At 51.3% G+C, this 16,177-nt stretch overlaps 1 protein-coding gene across 1 annotated transcript in view; it reads right to left on the bottom strand.

Annotated features, from left to right (window-relative positions):
- KIF1A (kinesin family member 1A) overlaps positions 1-9,059 on the bottom strand; it is an 89,957-nt gene extending 80,898 nt beyond the window's left edge. Inside the window, 1 exon segment of the mRNA XM_032638263.1 lies at positions 8,960-9,059. The gene's annotated coding sequence lies outside the window, so the exon portion shown is untranslated.
- Between the last annotated feature and the right edge of the window lie 7,118 nt (positions 9,060-16,177).

Here is a 16,177-nt window from a genome sequence, read left to right as displayed (position 1 = left end):
ATACTTTAAAATATTAACCACCAAAAAAGTAGAAGACTCAGATACTTTTTATGAGTTCTACCATACATACAAAAAACTAGATATTTCCAATCTTATACAAACTATTTAAGAGAACAGGTGAAAGAGAGGGAAACAGAGGGAGAAAGATTATATCCCCAACTCATTCACTGAGGCTAATATGACCTTGGCGTCAAATTAGACAAAGAACATTTGAGAAATGACCAGTTTCACTGATGAACGTAGGTAGAAAAGTTCAAAATATTAACAAGAAAGTCCAGCAGAAAATAAAAAAGATAATGCAGTAGGTTTATTTCAGGAATACCAGTATGGTAATATAACGCATGGCTTAACATTAGGATATCTATTAATACAATTCACCACATATCAGATTAAAGGAGAAAAAGGCCAATGAGGTCCTCTATAGATATTGAAGAAGCATTCAGTCATTTTCAAAATCCATTTGTGATAAAACTCTTGGCAATAGAAGGATAAAACTTCTTTAATCTCATAATAGGTATCTAGTAAAAATCTACCCAAATACCACACTTAATGGTGAAATAGTAGGAACATTTCCTTTAAATTCAGGAACAAGTTCCGGATGCCTGCTGTCACCACTTGTATTCAACATTGTAGCAGAGGTTCTTGCCAGAGTGATAAGGCAAGAAAAAGGAATAACATGGGCAAAATATGGGTTGGAAAAGAATAAAACAAATTGTCATTATTTGCAGACTATTTGCTTATCTACACAGGAATCAAGAGGATCCAGAGACATATTATTTTAATTATTTAATTAGTGGGAAGGGTCAGCAAAGTTGCTAGGAAACAACCATGTTAGTATGCACTAGAGACAAGAGTTTAAAAATATTTTTTAAGGTGGCATTTAAAAAAATAACCAAAAATATAAAGTACCTTCATAGGAATAAATGTCACAAAGGATACATACAACTTTTATGAAGGAAACTTTTAAACTTCACAAAAACATTATAGAAAATCTAAATAAATGAAGAACTACAACCTGTTCATGAAAAAGAAATTTAAATGTCTTAAAAATGTTTATTTTCACCCAAATGAATCAAAACATTCAATGTAATTTCAAATGAAATCACAAACAAGTCTTTTTGTGAAACTGGACAGATTGCTTCTAAAAATTTATATGGCATAAGATACTACAAATACCAATAACAAGCTTGAAGAAACACAAGAGGTAGAAGGCAATAGGCCCCACCGATAACAAGACTCAGTATAAAGCTGTAGTAATTAAGACAAGGTGGCTGGGACAAGTAAGTCATCACCATTGTAACAGAAGGGACCCCAGGAACAGACCTGCACACACAGCCCTTCTGACATCTGACAAGGAGGCTTTACAGGCTGATGAGAAGAGAAAGGGGTACTGAACCAGTGATGCTGAGAAAACAGGTGTCATGGACTGAATGTCTGTGTTCCCCCTAAATTCCTATGTTGAAACCCTACCCTCGTGTGATGGTGTTAGGGGGCGGGGCATTTGGGAGGTTATAGGTCATGAGGATGGAGCCTCATGAATGGGATCATTGCCCTTATAAAGGTCCCAAGAGAACTTGCTCCTCCTTCCCTCTGCTCTCAGTCATGTGAAAACACAGTGGGTCAGCCATCCGCAACCTAGAAGAAGGCTCTCACCAGAACCTGGCCATACTGGTACCGTGACAATGCTGCACCCGGACCAAGCTCGTGCCCTCATCTTGCACTTCCAGCCTCAGAGCTGTGAGAATTAGTTTCTGTTGTTTTTAAGCCCCCCAGTCTGTGGTACTCTGTTATAGCAGACTAAAACAGACTAATACAACCGGCCAGTCCTACAAAATTAGAGCCCTTTTTATTCCAAAACAACTTCCATGCAGACTGAAGACCTAAATGTGAACAACAAAGTTCTGGAAGAAACCGAACGCTGTTATCTCCATGCTCACCTTTAAGAAGGTTTTCTAAGCCCATGGAAGACGCCAAAAGGAAAAGTCCAGGCATCAAGATACCATTCAAAGGGTGAAGAGAAGCCCACCCACCTGGAGATGTCTGTAGCCCATATGATCAACAAGGATTCATGTGCAGAACATATAAAGAACAGACAAAATCAAAGAAAAGAGACACAAAAGAAAAAATGGGCACAAAGATATGAACAGGCAAATTACAGGACAAGATACTCAACCACGATAGTAATTAACAAAGTGTTGTCTAAAACCATACCCGACAGATCACAACATTAAAACGTCTGGCAACCCCAACTGTTATAAGGATACAGCAACAGGAACTTACAGATCACCTGGGAAAAGTTCATTGGTTCAACCACTTTGAAAACAACAGGGCAATTTTCTAGTAAGGCTGCGGACCACATGGCCAGCAGCTGTGCAACTAGAGATGTTGGGCATGAGTCCAGGAGTCGAGAGGGAGGGAATGGAGATGCCTAAATGCCCTGCACCTGGAGACCAGGCACACAGGAGCTCCGTCCAGACGTAAAAGTGAATGAAGCATCCTAGGGAATCTCACAAACACGGTTCAGGCAGCAACGTGCAGACAAGCGGACAGGGTGAGATGAGCCAGTAGAGCCTCACACTCCTGGCAACACTACTGAGAGCCCAGGGGTAAATCATGGAGTTCTGAGAATGCTGACACCGAATTCAGGGTGGCAGGGAGACCCCCGGTCAGGGGTCCAACCGACCTCCAGGATGTCAGCAGCACCGGCGGAACTCTGCACGCTTCTGTGGCCCCATGTGCAAAGTGGGTAAGACAGGCCCTCCCCCGACCCCATGAGGATTAGGCGAGCGGTCCTCTGTAGCACAACAGCGGGGGCCTCCGGGGGCTCTAGGCTGAGGGCTCACGGACCCAGCAGTGGGCAGCAGTGGGGAGTGAGGCTGAAGGGGGGCGCTGGGTGCAAGTCTGCCTGTGGAACCACCACTTCGATGGTGAAACCCTCACCCCTTTCCCTGCCTCCTCTGCACAGAGGGCCATGGCTTCCAAACCCTCAGGCAAAAGGTAGGAGGCTCTTCCCTACAGAAACGGAAGAAAACACCAGGCAAGAGTGATGTCCTTGATGTGGACGCTGGCCCCCTGCACTCTGGCGCTTGGGACACAGCTTGGCATCCAGCTCCCACACCTTTGCCTAAAGCAAACCTGCCACTGGGCACCCCCCACGCCACACTTGGCTCCAGTCGGAATCCCACCCAGATCCCAGGAACCCTTCCACTACCCAGCAGGCCACCCGGCGGTTTCAAAGTGAGAGACCAGTAAACCAGCAGAAAACAAGCCCTGTGAGAAAGAGGTAAAACCATGAGCAAAAACAAGCAAACCGACAAAAAACCTTTATAAACTGACTCAGAATGTGTCAAGAAGATGCTACATTCTCAAAACAAGAACAGGATGCTATGAAATGGGAACACTTAGAGACAAGGAAGATGGTTCTTTTAGAGATAAACAGTGTGAATGCTGAAACACAAAACTTCCCCAAAGAACTCGAAAAGGAAGTCCAAAAATTGTCCAGAAAATAGGACATAAACGAGGAGACAGAAGGAGAGAAAAGGCCAGAACACAGAAGACCAATGCCTGAATTCAAGGAGGAAAACAGAAAAAATGAAAGGGAAGAAACATGAACAGATGAAAGAATAGAGCTTGTCTTCAGCTGAAAGGTCCCACTGAGCACCAATAAACACATAAACCCACACGTAACCCAACTGCATGGATGGTCAGGAGTCCGCAGATGAAGAAAGGATCCTAAAAGATTTCAGGAAGGAAAGTCGAGTTGCTGACAAAGACTTCTCATAGGTGACTGGATGCAGAAGGTGACGATGACAAAGGCTTCAGAGTGATTTACCAACAAAAAGTGCCCCCAGACAACGCATCGACCCAGCGTGAGGACAGAGCAAAGACACTCTCTAGAAGCCAAGGACTCATCACCCTTTTTAGGATGTCACACAAGGATGTGCTTGAGCCAAACAAGACAGGAAACTAAGAAAGAAGCAGCTCCGGGGCCCAGCGGACAGAGAGTCTAGCCCAGGGGATGCAGCGAGCAGCAGGAGGGAGGTGGCTTCCGGGGGTGAGAGCGCCAGGAGAGGGGACTCAGCGGAAGAGAGAATGTGATTGAGAAGCTGGGGGAAGGTGAGGATGAAAGGGATGCATTCAGTACAAGAAAGGGACAGCGGAGATCGCCCACCGCATCACTGCTCGTCCCGGAGCTGCTGCCCTCCTGGGCACGGCCTCGGCCGTGGTATAGCCCTGGACCCAGAAGCAGGTGGAGAGTGAAGACAAGATGACACTAGCAGCTGAGTCACCCTCTGCCCCAGCCCCATGACGGCCCCCCAGAAGCACGGTCCCCACTGACCCACAGGCCTTGAGCCTTGATGACCAAGCCCTGCCCCTCACCATCCTGGCTTGAGCTGATGACAGATGAGGAAGGACACTGAGGACTACCTGAGTGTTACTTGCAGGGCTGAGACTGGGGTGGGGGGCCAGGACTCCTGACACCCCTGAGGATAGGCCAGAGGCTGGGCTAGGGGAGGGGGCCTGCAGGGAGCTGGGCCTACTGGAGCAGTTGGGGCATCCCCACCCTTATCCCAGAGCTGCATTTCAGGAGCCCTGGCAGGCCCTGATGGAAACACAGAGGCACACAGACAATCCCCACCCCTGACAGAGAGGCAGCTGCTCGCCCTGGGGCCACAGGAAACGAACTCCTTGGGCTCAAGCCACTGGCCCAACAAGGAACCGGCATTTACTAGTGGCCACTGCGTGTAAGGCACTGTGCTGGCACGGGATGGGGTGGCGGGAGCAGAAAGTGCTAGAAGAGCAAAGTTTTTGGAGTCAGAGGCAGCTGGGGTGGAATCCCAGGTCCTCTGTGACAAGTCACATGCTTTCTCAGGAGCCTCAGCCTCCAAATCTGAAAAATGGGTGCGATGCCACCTGCGTGTTGAGGTGTTGGGAGCGCGGACAAGGGGACACACGGAGGTGTGCGATGCATTCCGCCCCTGATCAGCATTCACTTCCTCCTCCCTGACCCCCAAGCTACCTACGTGGGGTGGGGTGGCCCTCGGGGGTGCTTACGGCAGGCTTCAAGGTGCTGGCAGCACTGGAGGGGGGCGGGAATCTCGCAGTGGGGGGTTATGTGGAGTGCTCCAGGGGAGGGAGCACCAGGCAGGAACAAGCCGGCTGAGGGCTGCAGAATCTGTGTGTGTGAGTGTGTGTGTGAACGTGTGTGTGTGCGTGCGCGCGTGTGTGAGTCTGTGTGTGTCTGTGAGTGTGTATCCGAGTAGCGGCTCCAGTCAGCCCAAGGGCCAAGTGGGGAAGGGTGAGGAGTGAGAACAGGAGGCCAGGGCTGGGGGGTCCTGGCTTGTCCTCCCCAGACCCCAGGGAGCCCTGAAACCTAGGTAGAGGGAGGGGCAGGGGGGCGTTTCCCCACTCTGGGGCTCCTGAGCAGGGGATGAGGCGGGGGTGGGACCCAGGGCTCAGCCGGCCCAGACACAGGGACAGGATTAGGAGATTAAATCCAGCAGAGGCATTAGAGAAGCAGCAGGCAGAAGCGGGGCCCAGCCACGCAGGCGGTGTGTCCTTCCCAACCCCAGGGGTGACACCTAGGAGGCTGCAAGGGGAGTGGCTCCGGCAAGCACAGGGGGGCAGCTGGGAGGGAGCGGGCTCAGGGTGGTATGTGTCGGGGGAGGGTAAAGCCCACAGGAGGGGCTGCGGAAAACCCCAGAGGGGTCAGGAGGCTCAGCCCCAGCTGACCGCTGACCTTGACCGTACCCTCCACCCTTCCAACGTCTCCATTACTCCGGGCTGGGGAGCTGGGGGAGCCTGGGGTCAGCCAGCGCCCCTCAGCCCGAAACCAGGACCCTGGTGGTGCTCAGCAAACCTGCTAGAACAGGTGGGACGGTGAAGCACACCTGCCACCAACCCCATCCCCGCCCCCTGCCCTGGGCCTGCCTGTGCAGGGTGAGGCCAGGTGGGAGGAGTTCCATCAGCTAACTGGACAGAACGGAGTACTGAGCAGGACCAGCAGCCCGGCGGCGCCCCTGGGCACCCTGGCAGAGCAGAGAGGTTTGGGGGAGGGCACGGTCCAGCCCCTCCAGCATTCTCAGAGGTACTCCAGGGTATGGGGCAGGGGAGACAGCGGGAGTGGCCCACCTGGGTAGGGGTGGTGAGCCTGGTCCTTTGGGCGGAAGAATACTGAACGGGGAGTGCTCTAGGGAGCACGTAGGACTGGGCAGGAGGGCAGCCACGCACTCACCCTGGGGGTCACTCGCTGCGGAGTGACCCCTGGCCAGCCACTCTCCATCCCAGGGGAGGCAGCCCAGGCCCCTCCAGACTCAGAAGGGTCTCAGGTCTGAAGGGCTTGGCAGGCCTGAGCACAGGCCCTGGTCAGTCAATCCTAAAGTCCAGGGTGGGGTTCCCAGTGCTGGTAGCTCTTCCACAGGCCCCAGTCCTGTGACAGCAGGACCCCATGAGAATATCCCCCCCCTGCCACGCCCAGCTCACCCACCTTGGCTGGCCTATTTGAGCTGAATGGGTCTATGCAGACTGCCCCATCCCTTCTGAGCCTTCTCCTGAGGCTATGCCCCCCATCTCCACCTCCCACCCATGTCTGTCCCCCCACTCCCGGTCCCTCCCCCAGCCCCATCCCACACTCCACAGAGCCCAGGGGAGGACTTCCCTGCTCTGCGTCCAAAGGACGTGGTCAGCCCTAGGTCAGCAGTGGTGGCACCAGGGGGACTGAAGGGGGACGAGGCTGGGTGGCTGGGCCCCCTGCACCCAGTGAGTCGGGGTGTGAATTCCACTGCGCCCCACCTCTGGGCTTTAGGCAGAGCCTCAGCTTCCACCTGGCCGTGGCCGGCCCATCGGGAGGCCCCAGGACGGGCAGTCTATGGGCCACTACTGCAGAGGGAGGTGGAAGGGTGGACACTCAGCAGGGGTGGCAGCCAGTGGGTGGACACAGCAGGCATCTGGCAGGCCCTCCTCAAAGGGGCCCTCCCTGGGAGCCTTGGGGGTGAGGGGCCCTGACCCCACACCGACCCTCCCTCTGTCCTGTGGACCGCGCCCCACAGGCAACTCCCTGCTCACCTTCAGATCCGGGCATAGCATGGGATGGAGTTTCTAGTCCCTTCTCTGGCTCTGACCCAGTACCCTCACCAGACTTCACACCCAGGTAGAGACTGACTGTCCCCTCCACCTCGTCTGGGTCTCTCAGCCAGTGGCCTCCTTGCAAGCATCAGCCCCTGAAGGTTCCTGGATCTCGACCCCAGCCAAGTGCAGTCCTGAGACCTGGCCCTGGCCCCGGAGGCATCCTTCACCCCACACCGCAGACACTGCAACCCACTGGAAGTGCCACACCTGCTTCATTCCTGACTACCCCCATCCCTCAGGCTCGGCTAAGGCGGGTGGCCGACCACACCTGCAAAATGGCCGCCGCAGGTACAGCCCCAAGCCCCCACTCCAGACCCCAGAGCTTCCCTTGAAACCTGCAGCGGCTTTCTCAGCCCGAGAGGGGGATGGGCACGGTTGCCCCGGTAAAGGGCCCTCAGCCAGCTCGAGAGCAGGGAGAGGGTGGGTTAGGTGTGACTGTCCTGCAGAAGCGCGCGCTGGGTGTCGCGCTGACTCCCCAGGGTTAGGACAGGGGCAGCCCTGCGCCGCAGGGGCCTCTCCGCACCACCTCCTCTCCGCAGCCTTAAGATCCAATCCTTTGCTCTAACAGGCCTTTATCGCAGCAATGCAGGCATCCCCTGGAGGGGGCGGCCGCTTGGGGAGGGTCCGCGGGTCTCTGTGGGAAAGTCCCTCTTCCCGGGAACGTGGGCGCGCATCGGGTCCGCGCCGGGGCGATGTCGCGCCCGCGCCAGGCAGGCCCCATGACTTGGCATTCCCTCCTTCCCCTCCCCCTTCCGCCCCTGCGGCCCGAGGTCCCCCAGCCCACCCAGCGCCAGGCAGACTGCGGACCCTCCCTGCCCGCCGCCAGGGCTGCGCGGTGGGTTTGGAGGAGAAGTAAGGGCGACAGGCAGCTTAAAGGACTAGCGAAAGGGTCTAAGCTGCAGTGTCCCTGTCATCCGAGCCCAGGCGCCTGGGGAGCGCCGCCAGCCGAGACGTCGCGGCCCCGCAGCCCCCTCCCCTCCTGCAGGCCACACCTGTTACTGGGGCGCTGGCTGCGTGGACGCAGGCCGCATCCGCAGGCGGCCCCTCCCAAACCGTGGGTCTTTCTGGAAGGGAGAAGGGGTCTCTTGGGAGGAGGACGCGACTTGGGGTGGGGCGATGGGCAGTCTCGGAGGTGCGCACCAAGCTGGCGGCCCAGCCCTCCCGCCGCAGCCCCCGCCCGACCCGCCCGCCTCGCCCGCCTGCCCGCCTGCCCGCCTGCCCGCCTGCCTGTTTGGCTCTCGGCTCCAGCATCCGCCCTCCCCCACCCCGAGGACCAGGGCCTCTGCGCGCGCCCGGCCGCCCTGAGTGCCCTCCCCTCCGGCCCGGCCGCTGCAGTCGCGCCCCCTCCCGGATGCCCCATCCGCATCCTCTCTCCTTCTCTCCATCCCTCCCCTCCCCCGCCGGTCCGGTCGCAGTCCCGGCCGCATCCCTAGGAATGGCTCCACTCCAGGGGAGGGGAAGATCGGAGAAGGGGGGGGAGGGTGTCTCGAGATGCAGCCAGCTGCCTGCGCCCTCCCCGTAACGACCCCCGCCCATCCCAGACGAGAGTCCCCCTGCAGCCGGGGCCGCATCGGAGGGGCCTTTCCGGAGGGCCCTGCCCAGCTGCTAAAGAAGGGCGGACACCCCAGAATTTGCACCATTGTTCTCCGCGGGGAACGGGGAGGGTCGGGGGAAGGGAAGGGGCCGCGCGGCGCCAGCGCCTCTGGCCGAGAAGAGGACGCCAGCGCAGGGCGCGAGCTCCCCGCCCCGGGGCGCAGTCGATGCAGGTGCAGGATGCGGGGTGCAGGTTCTGGACGCGGGGCTCGGGAGGCCGGGAGAGCCGCTGCCCTACCTCTCCGGCGTCACTGGCGGCGGCCCGGCATGAGCACGGGCATGGGCGCGGGTCCCCGAGCGCGGAGCTGCTGCCGCTCCCGGGCTGCTCTCGGCGCTCTGACGGCGGCACCGCGTGACGGCTGCGGGCCCCCGGCCCGGCCCGCCCCGCGCCCCTCCCGCCGCGCTGGTTGGCTGCGCGCGGCGCCCAAGCCCCAGCCGCCAGCTGGTTTGTCGCGCGGGGAGAGGGACGGGCGTCGCGGCTGCGGCGGGGATGGGGATGGGGCTGGGGCCGGGCTGTGACATCACCGCTGACACCGCGGTACGATAGGTGGGGGAGTGGGGGACCGACACCCGGGCCCGGACGCGCCGCCCCCTCCCCTGGCGCAGCCCTGGGCCCCCCCCAACCCGACTCGGACCCCTTTCAAGTGAAACCACTAAATCTTCACCTGCCCCACCCGCGATGCCAGCAGTACAAACGCATCGACGCTGAGGGACAAAACTCGCGTTTGTCCCTCCGAGGGCCTCCCTCCTTGCACCGTGGAGGGGCTGTCGGGGGGTGGTAGCGATACTGACTTCTAGGTGTAACAGGTGAGTTTTCAATCGCGCCTGGCGTCTGGGCCAGAGCCCTGGAGGGAGACCAGAGCATCGCAGACAGCCCTCCTAGCAGGGATGATGCAACCGGCCGGCCAGTGGACCTGCCGCTTCTCCTCCCGTCATGCCTCGGGTGGAGACCCCCGCCATCCTCTCGCCCCACTTCTCCAGGTCGTCAGCACCCCCGTCCTCACAGCCTTTTTCTCCAGCTTAACTTCCTTGGACCGAGTCACACGCGGCTCTTGGTCCACACTGGCAAAACCCAGCCTTTGTCAATCCCCAGCCGGAAAACAGGCCACCAGGGACGGACTGGCATCTTTTGCGTGACACCGACCTCCTTCAGCATACCCCATTGCTGGGCAACTTTGACAAAGCCTCTGGCCAGCTCGCCCACCGGAACTGCGGTGGGCGCGGTGACGTCCTGCCGCCCTGAAGCCGGGGCGCCGGGACCCCCCTTCCCACGCAGCCCCTGCGTCAGCCTCCTCCGCATCCCCAGGGCCTCGGTGGCGTCGGGCAGGTGCCAGGCGCTGCCCCCAAGGTTTACCCGGTTAACCATTTACCCCTCCCACTGTGCAGTAAGGGAGATGCTTCACCTCCGTTTGCAACATCCGTGGGGCTTGTGCCTTGAAAGTAGCAAGGGCACAGACACATACACTTCTGCAAAGGAGACCACCCTACCCTCCAAACCCCCCAGGTAGCTTCTGTTTTTCTCTTCCCTGGCACCACCTGCAAAAAGAGAAGTTATTGTTATTCCAAACTTTTGGTAGAAACAATAAAACTATGTGGGCCCCCCAGGGAGGGTGGGTCTTTTATCCTTTCTATTCCAGCATAGCTATCCCTCTGGTCAAATTCTCTATTTCTTGAGCCAAATCTGGCATTTTACATGCCTCTAGGAATTAGTCCATTTCACGGAGGTTGTTGAATGAATGCTAGCACATTTGTCCCTACACCTACTGTCTCTGTACTTGTTTCTCCTTTTTATTCTGTATTTGGGCTGATTTGCATTTTTTCTTTTTTAACATTTTCAAAGGACAAACTTAGACTTTGTTCATCTTCTCATCTTTCCCTTTATTTCATTTATTTCTGTCCTTATCTATTATTTCCTTCCTTCCTGGTTCTTTGGATTTGATCCGTTGCTCCATCTCGAGGTAAATTCTTAGCTCATTTACTTGTAACTCTTCTAAATTTCTGCTCCATTTAAAGCCACCAGATTCCTTCTATAGCACTGCCTTAGCTGGGTCTCGCAGAATTTGAACATACAATGCTTTCATTATCATTCAGATCTAAATATTCCTTAATGTTCCAGGTGATCTCCTTTTAAACCCAAACCCATGGGTTACTTAATAATGTTATTTATTTTCCAATAGTGTTTTTTTATTATAAACTTTTGTTATGAATTTCTAATTTAATTGCATTATTGTCTGAGCACATAGTCTGTGTTCCATAAGGATCCTGGCAGGAAGCAGATGGCACACTCAAACTGAGCAGGGCCTGGTAAAGGGGAGTACTTACAAAGGTGTGGGTAGGAAGTAGGGAAGCCACAGAGCTGAGTGACACTGTCTCCTGATTGCCCCGGGGGTGAGGGGTGGAGGTGCCCCGGCTATAGGAGCAGAGGCCTCAGTTGAGGAACGCAGCCAGCCTGAGCGCCCATCGGAAGGGACTTGGGAAAAAGACCCTGAACCTCACTCTCCGCTATCAGTGCTCCCTTTGTCTGAACCCACCCACTGACATGGTCTACGTAGGACAATCCCTTAGAGCATCGGGCAAAGGGGATTTAGAAGCACAAATGGAGGACAGCAGCCCCGTCTGCGTGCATTTCTCCTCTGGAACTTACGGAGGCTTCTTTATGTCCTAACACCTCATCTATTTCTGTAAATATTCTGCGTGTGCTCAAAAGGTTGCGTTCTCTGTATGATGGGTGTAAAGTTCCGTATGTATTTAAAAGTTCAGGATTATTCATTATATTGATCAGAATGTGGAGATTTCTGCTGATTTTTGTCTGCTTGAGCTGTTAAATTATTAGTTGTAAGTTAAAGTCTCCAGTTACAATCGTTGAAATACCCACTTTTCCGTGCAAATCTGGCGGGCGTCGCTTGATGGACGCTGAGGCAGACTCAGGCATTTCAATGATTCTGATGTATGTGTACCGTCATTCTGTGGCCCCTCTCATCAGCAGGCATGTAAGGTCCTTCCTCATCTGTTGCTGGTTTTTTTCTGTTTGTTTTTGCTTTAAATTTGAATGTCATATATGAAGAGGTCAACCCAGTTTCCTTTGGTCCATATTGGCTAGTATGTCCTCTGCCAACATTTTTATTCTAAACTTTTTGTATCTTTAAGTGTATCTCTTAGGCAACCCATTGTGAGGATGTCAAGATCCAGACTGCTTCCACCTTTTACTTGGAATTTAACCCACTCACATTTATAGAACTGTTATATTGAGTCTTAGTTTTGCCATCTTATTAAAATTTTCCATTTATTATATATATTCTTTCCTGTTTCTTTTTGAGTATATATTCTTTGAGTATATATTCTTCTGGTGGTTCATCCTTATTCTTAGTTTTATTTTTATGGCAATTGCCCTTAATTTAAAACGCTGTTTCTTTCTTTCTTTTTTTTTCTTTTTTCTTTTTTTCTTTTTTTCCCTACTCACCACCTGTTTGGTCACTTATTCCTCGCTCCCTAGCAATAATGAGATTGTCTGGAATTACACAGTTCTGAGTTATTGTGGATGTATTCTATTTCTTTTCTTTGTCCTCACTTTTAAGACAATTAATACACATTCTAAGAAACTTGGTCGTCCTTATTGCCCATACCTCTTGAAGAGTCTTCTTCATTTGTGCTACTTATGAAATACAAAGTATTTTCAATGTGGGCCTTGGGTGGAAACATTCTGAAACCTTGTATTTCTGAGAATATTTTTTATAATACTTTCAATTTCACTGGATGTAAAATTCTAGGTGCAAAGTTTGTTTCCTTCAATACTTTAAACATATGACTTTGTGGTCTCCTCGTGTGCTTTTGAGAAGAGTCCACACTTATTGAGTTCTAGTTCCATGTTCTTTCAGGATGCTTCTAGAATTTTCTTATGGTGCGGATTTTTCTGTCTCCTGTTTGACAGTCTGTGAGTCCTTCAATCTGAAGTTGTTTATTTTTCTTTAATTCTGGAAATTTCATTTTCTTTGTTTTTCAAATATTTTCTCTTCTCTGTTTTTTGGGTTTTTTTTTTTTTTCGGTACGCGGGCCTCTCACTGTTGCGGCCTCTCCCGTTGCGGAGCACAGGCTCCGGACGCCCAGGCTCAGCGGCCACGGCTCACGGGCCCAGCCGCTCCGCGGCATGTGAGATCTTCCCAGACCGGGGCGTGAACCCGCGTCCCCTGCATCGGCAGGCAGACTCTCAACCACTGCGCCACCAGGGAAGCCCCTCTTCTCTGTTTTAGCATCTTTTTTCTTTTGGGATGCCTAGCATCAGTGCCCCTCCCCACCATTAAAATGGCTGGCTTAACAATCAAATCCTTCATGTTTTAGCCCTGCCACAGCGCACTTCCCTGTGTTTTGTGCTCTGACCCCCTTCTGAGGTGCAGGCCGGCATCTGCTTTCAGTTATGTGCTCCACCCCATCACTGCTCATCGTGATGCTTTCTGGTTTGAAAATGTCCACTTAGGTTGCATTTCAAATGTATCAACTCAAGGGCTTCACTCTGCTATGGACTCGAAACAGCTTCTGGAAAGATGGGGGCAGCGGGTGAAATTGTGGATTTTTTTTTCATGGGTAAAGGAAAACCAGTAAATTTGACAGGTTCAGAACTGAGGTCAAGGAGTCTCCCTGCTTCTGGCTGGGGGCTGCTGCCCTTCTTTCTTCCTGCAGACAGGTCCTGAAAACATGATCAGACCTATGCTGCAGAAATGTCCACAGCATAACAAACCTTCTTGCTTTCACCTCATTGCAGTGTGGAAAGGAGGCCACACTCAGAGACTGGGAGCCACACATGGCTTGTAATCTAAATAACATTAAAATGATCCTACAACTTGACTAAATTCTCTGGAAGGCAAGGGTGGTTCGTTATTAAGGACTCCATCATTATAATCTACCATTCTAGTAAGTCACAGGATAAAAGGAAATAGGATGACTTTAGTAGGTGTTGAAAAGGCATCTGACCAAAGGGCCACCCATTTCTGGTTAAAAAGCAAATAACTACTCCCTTCGGGGAAAGATGGCTTCTTCTTTCACTTTAGGAGACAGCATCCCTTCAGGGTCTTGGGGGATAAGAGTCCAGCCAAGGGGCAGCATGGATTAGCGTCTGACTTCACTCTCCATCAGCTGTGTGGCTCTGGGCAAGTTCACCAGCACCCATGTCTGTCACCTCTCCTGTTGGTGGGGTAAGAACAGTGCCAACATCAAACGGCAGTGGTGAGGATTCATGTATGAAATGCTGGGTCCAGGGCCGGGCACACGGTAAGCCCTATACAAACAATACCCCTCATGGTGAAACAGCCAAAAAATTCTCTTTTAATTAGGGATGTGCATTATCACCTCATCTCTGTTTTATTTAGAAGTATCAGCCAATGCAATTACAAAGGAGAAAAAAAGGTTAAAATATTGAAGCAAAAAAAAAGAAACAAAATTATCAATATTTGCAGACGACGTAATCATCTACCAAGAAAATTTAAGGGATGAGTGAAAAGCTATGGGAAACAGTACTTTAGGGAGAGGTGAGAAAAATTATCACCGAGAAGGCAACGGTTTCCATAAAAACAAGTAATAACCAGTTAGAGCCTATAATGGAGGAGTCTAATCACAGTAGTACTAAGAAAGGTAAATAACAGGAAATGTGCAGGTTTCTCGTTTACAAAGAAATTAGGTAGGAAAACTTTGAAAATCCACGAAAAGAGGTAAATTAATGGAAAAGTATAGTATACTCTTGGAAAGGAACAGGTGATATTGTAAAAGGTCTAGTTTTCCCTAAATTAAAGCTACACGCTTGTTGCAATCTCCATTTAAAAAGCAGCAGAAGTTCATGTAGAAAAACAAACGCGAAAGACTAGTGGGGCGATTTGTTAAAAAGAAAGAAGAATGAGGAGGATTTGCCCTGTTAGATATTAAAACATATCATGATATTCTAATCATTAAAAATATGCCAGTATTAAAAGAAAGTAGATCAAAAGTTTATGATAAAGATATCATTTCAAAACATTTGGAGAAAATAGATGATTTGATAACTGGTGTAGGACACTATAGGAAATACATAAAATTGGATCCCACCTGACACGACATCAAGATAAATTTCCAATGAAGTACACATTTATTTGTAAAAAATGACATTTTAGGAAACTAGAATGAAGTGTGAATGGATGCATTCAACATCTTGGTGTGGAGAAATCAGGGTACACAGGCTGATTGCCCTAAAGAAGAAGATGGACTACATAAAAACTAAACATCTACATGGCCGAAACATCATAAACAAAACTGAGAGACCAACCCTGCCCTGGAAAAAATATTTCGAAACATATGAAGATGAAGGGAACTTCCTCGAGGTATAAAAAGCTTATGCAAACTAATAGCAAAACCTATAAGTAACCACCAGAGAAATGGCCACGGACTATGAAAGGGACACTTTATAGAAAAAAAATGGGTCAATATGCAAAGATAGTCATAGTTAAAGAAATGCAGATCAGAACAGTGAGATCTTTCTTCTGACCTGTCAGAGTGTCCAAAGTTTAAATGTTTGGTGGCATCCAGTACTCTGTGGGTGTGGGGAAAGGAGCCCCTCCACACCACGGCTGTGGTTGGGGCAGTGGAGAGAGTTTTCTGGGCGTGTCTGCACTTCAGGTGCCCCCTCCTTGGTTCAGTAATCCCACGGATAGAAATCTGCCTGCAGTATCTGCGCGCAAAAATTTCCCAAGAGACAAGATAACCAAGGTGTTCACCCACGAGCCCTGGTTAAGTTAATCGGGGTGCACGGGAGAGATTTCTCTGATGCTACTGAAAAGAATGAGTCGCAAAAGTTATGTGCCAGTGTGGAAAGACCACCGAGATGTTTGTTCAATTATTTAACAGGGGCACAGAAGAGTGCATGGTATACCCATAAAATCACAAGAAGCGGCTGGCAGTGTTGCCAGCGCTGCACCTGCTGTCGGGGGAGGGAGGCAAGGTTGCATTCACTTAAAGAAAAAGTATCCATCTATCTATCGATCGATCGATGGATGGATCTGTCTACTTTCTGTTTATATAGTTTGAATTTTCTACTCATATTCAGGGATATCTTTTGTAGGCCAGTAGCACTATCTAAGAGTAGAAATTAAGACCCATTTTCATTTTTTACTTTTTGGGGCACCATTTACAATACTAATAAATACTGCATTACGTTTTTTAAGTTTTAAAAATCTATCGAAGCTGTAGACTTCCCTAAGGCCAAGCAATGTTGAAAGACCCCAGTCCCTCCAAATATTAGGTTAAGTTATATAAAATTGCTTATGTTCAACTAATTTGGATCATGAAAAATGGTAATTTCAAATGGTTTAACCTCATAAGAATAAGTTGTAGAAAAATATATTACAAAATGCAAAATACACAAACCAAGCTTGCAAACAGAAAAGAAAAACTACCCAGGTGTCACAAACCAAGAGGAAACTAAAAATGTAGTGGTGGC

Source organism: Phocoena sinus, chromosome 7, assembly GCF_008692025.1.
Source record: "Phocoena sinus isolate mPhoSin1 chromosome 7, mPhoSin1.pri, whole genome shotgun sequence".
Lineage (NCBI taxonomy): Eukaryota > Metazoa > Chordata > Mammalia > Artiodactyla > Phocoenidae > Phocoena > Phocoena sinus.
The sequence above is the reverse complement of the archived record's forward strand: the minus strand, read 5'-3'. Positions and strand labels throughout refer to the sequence as shown.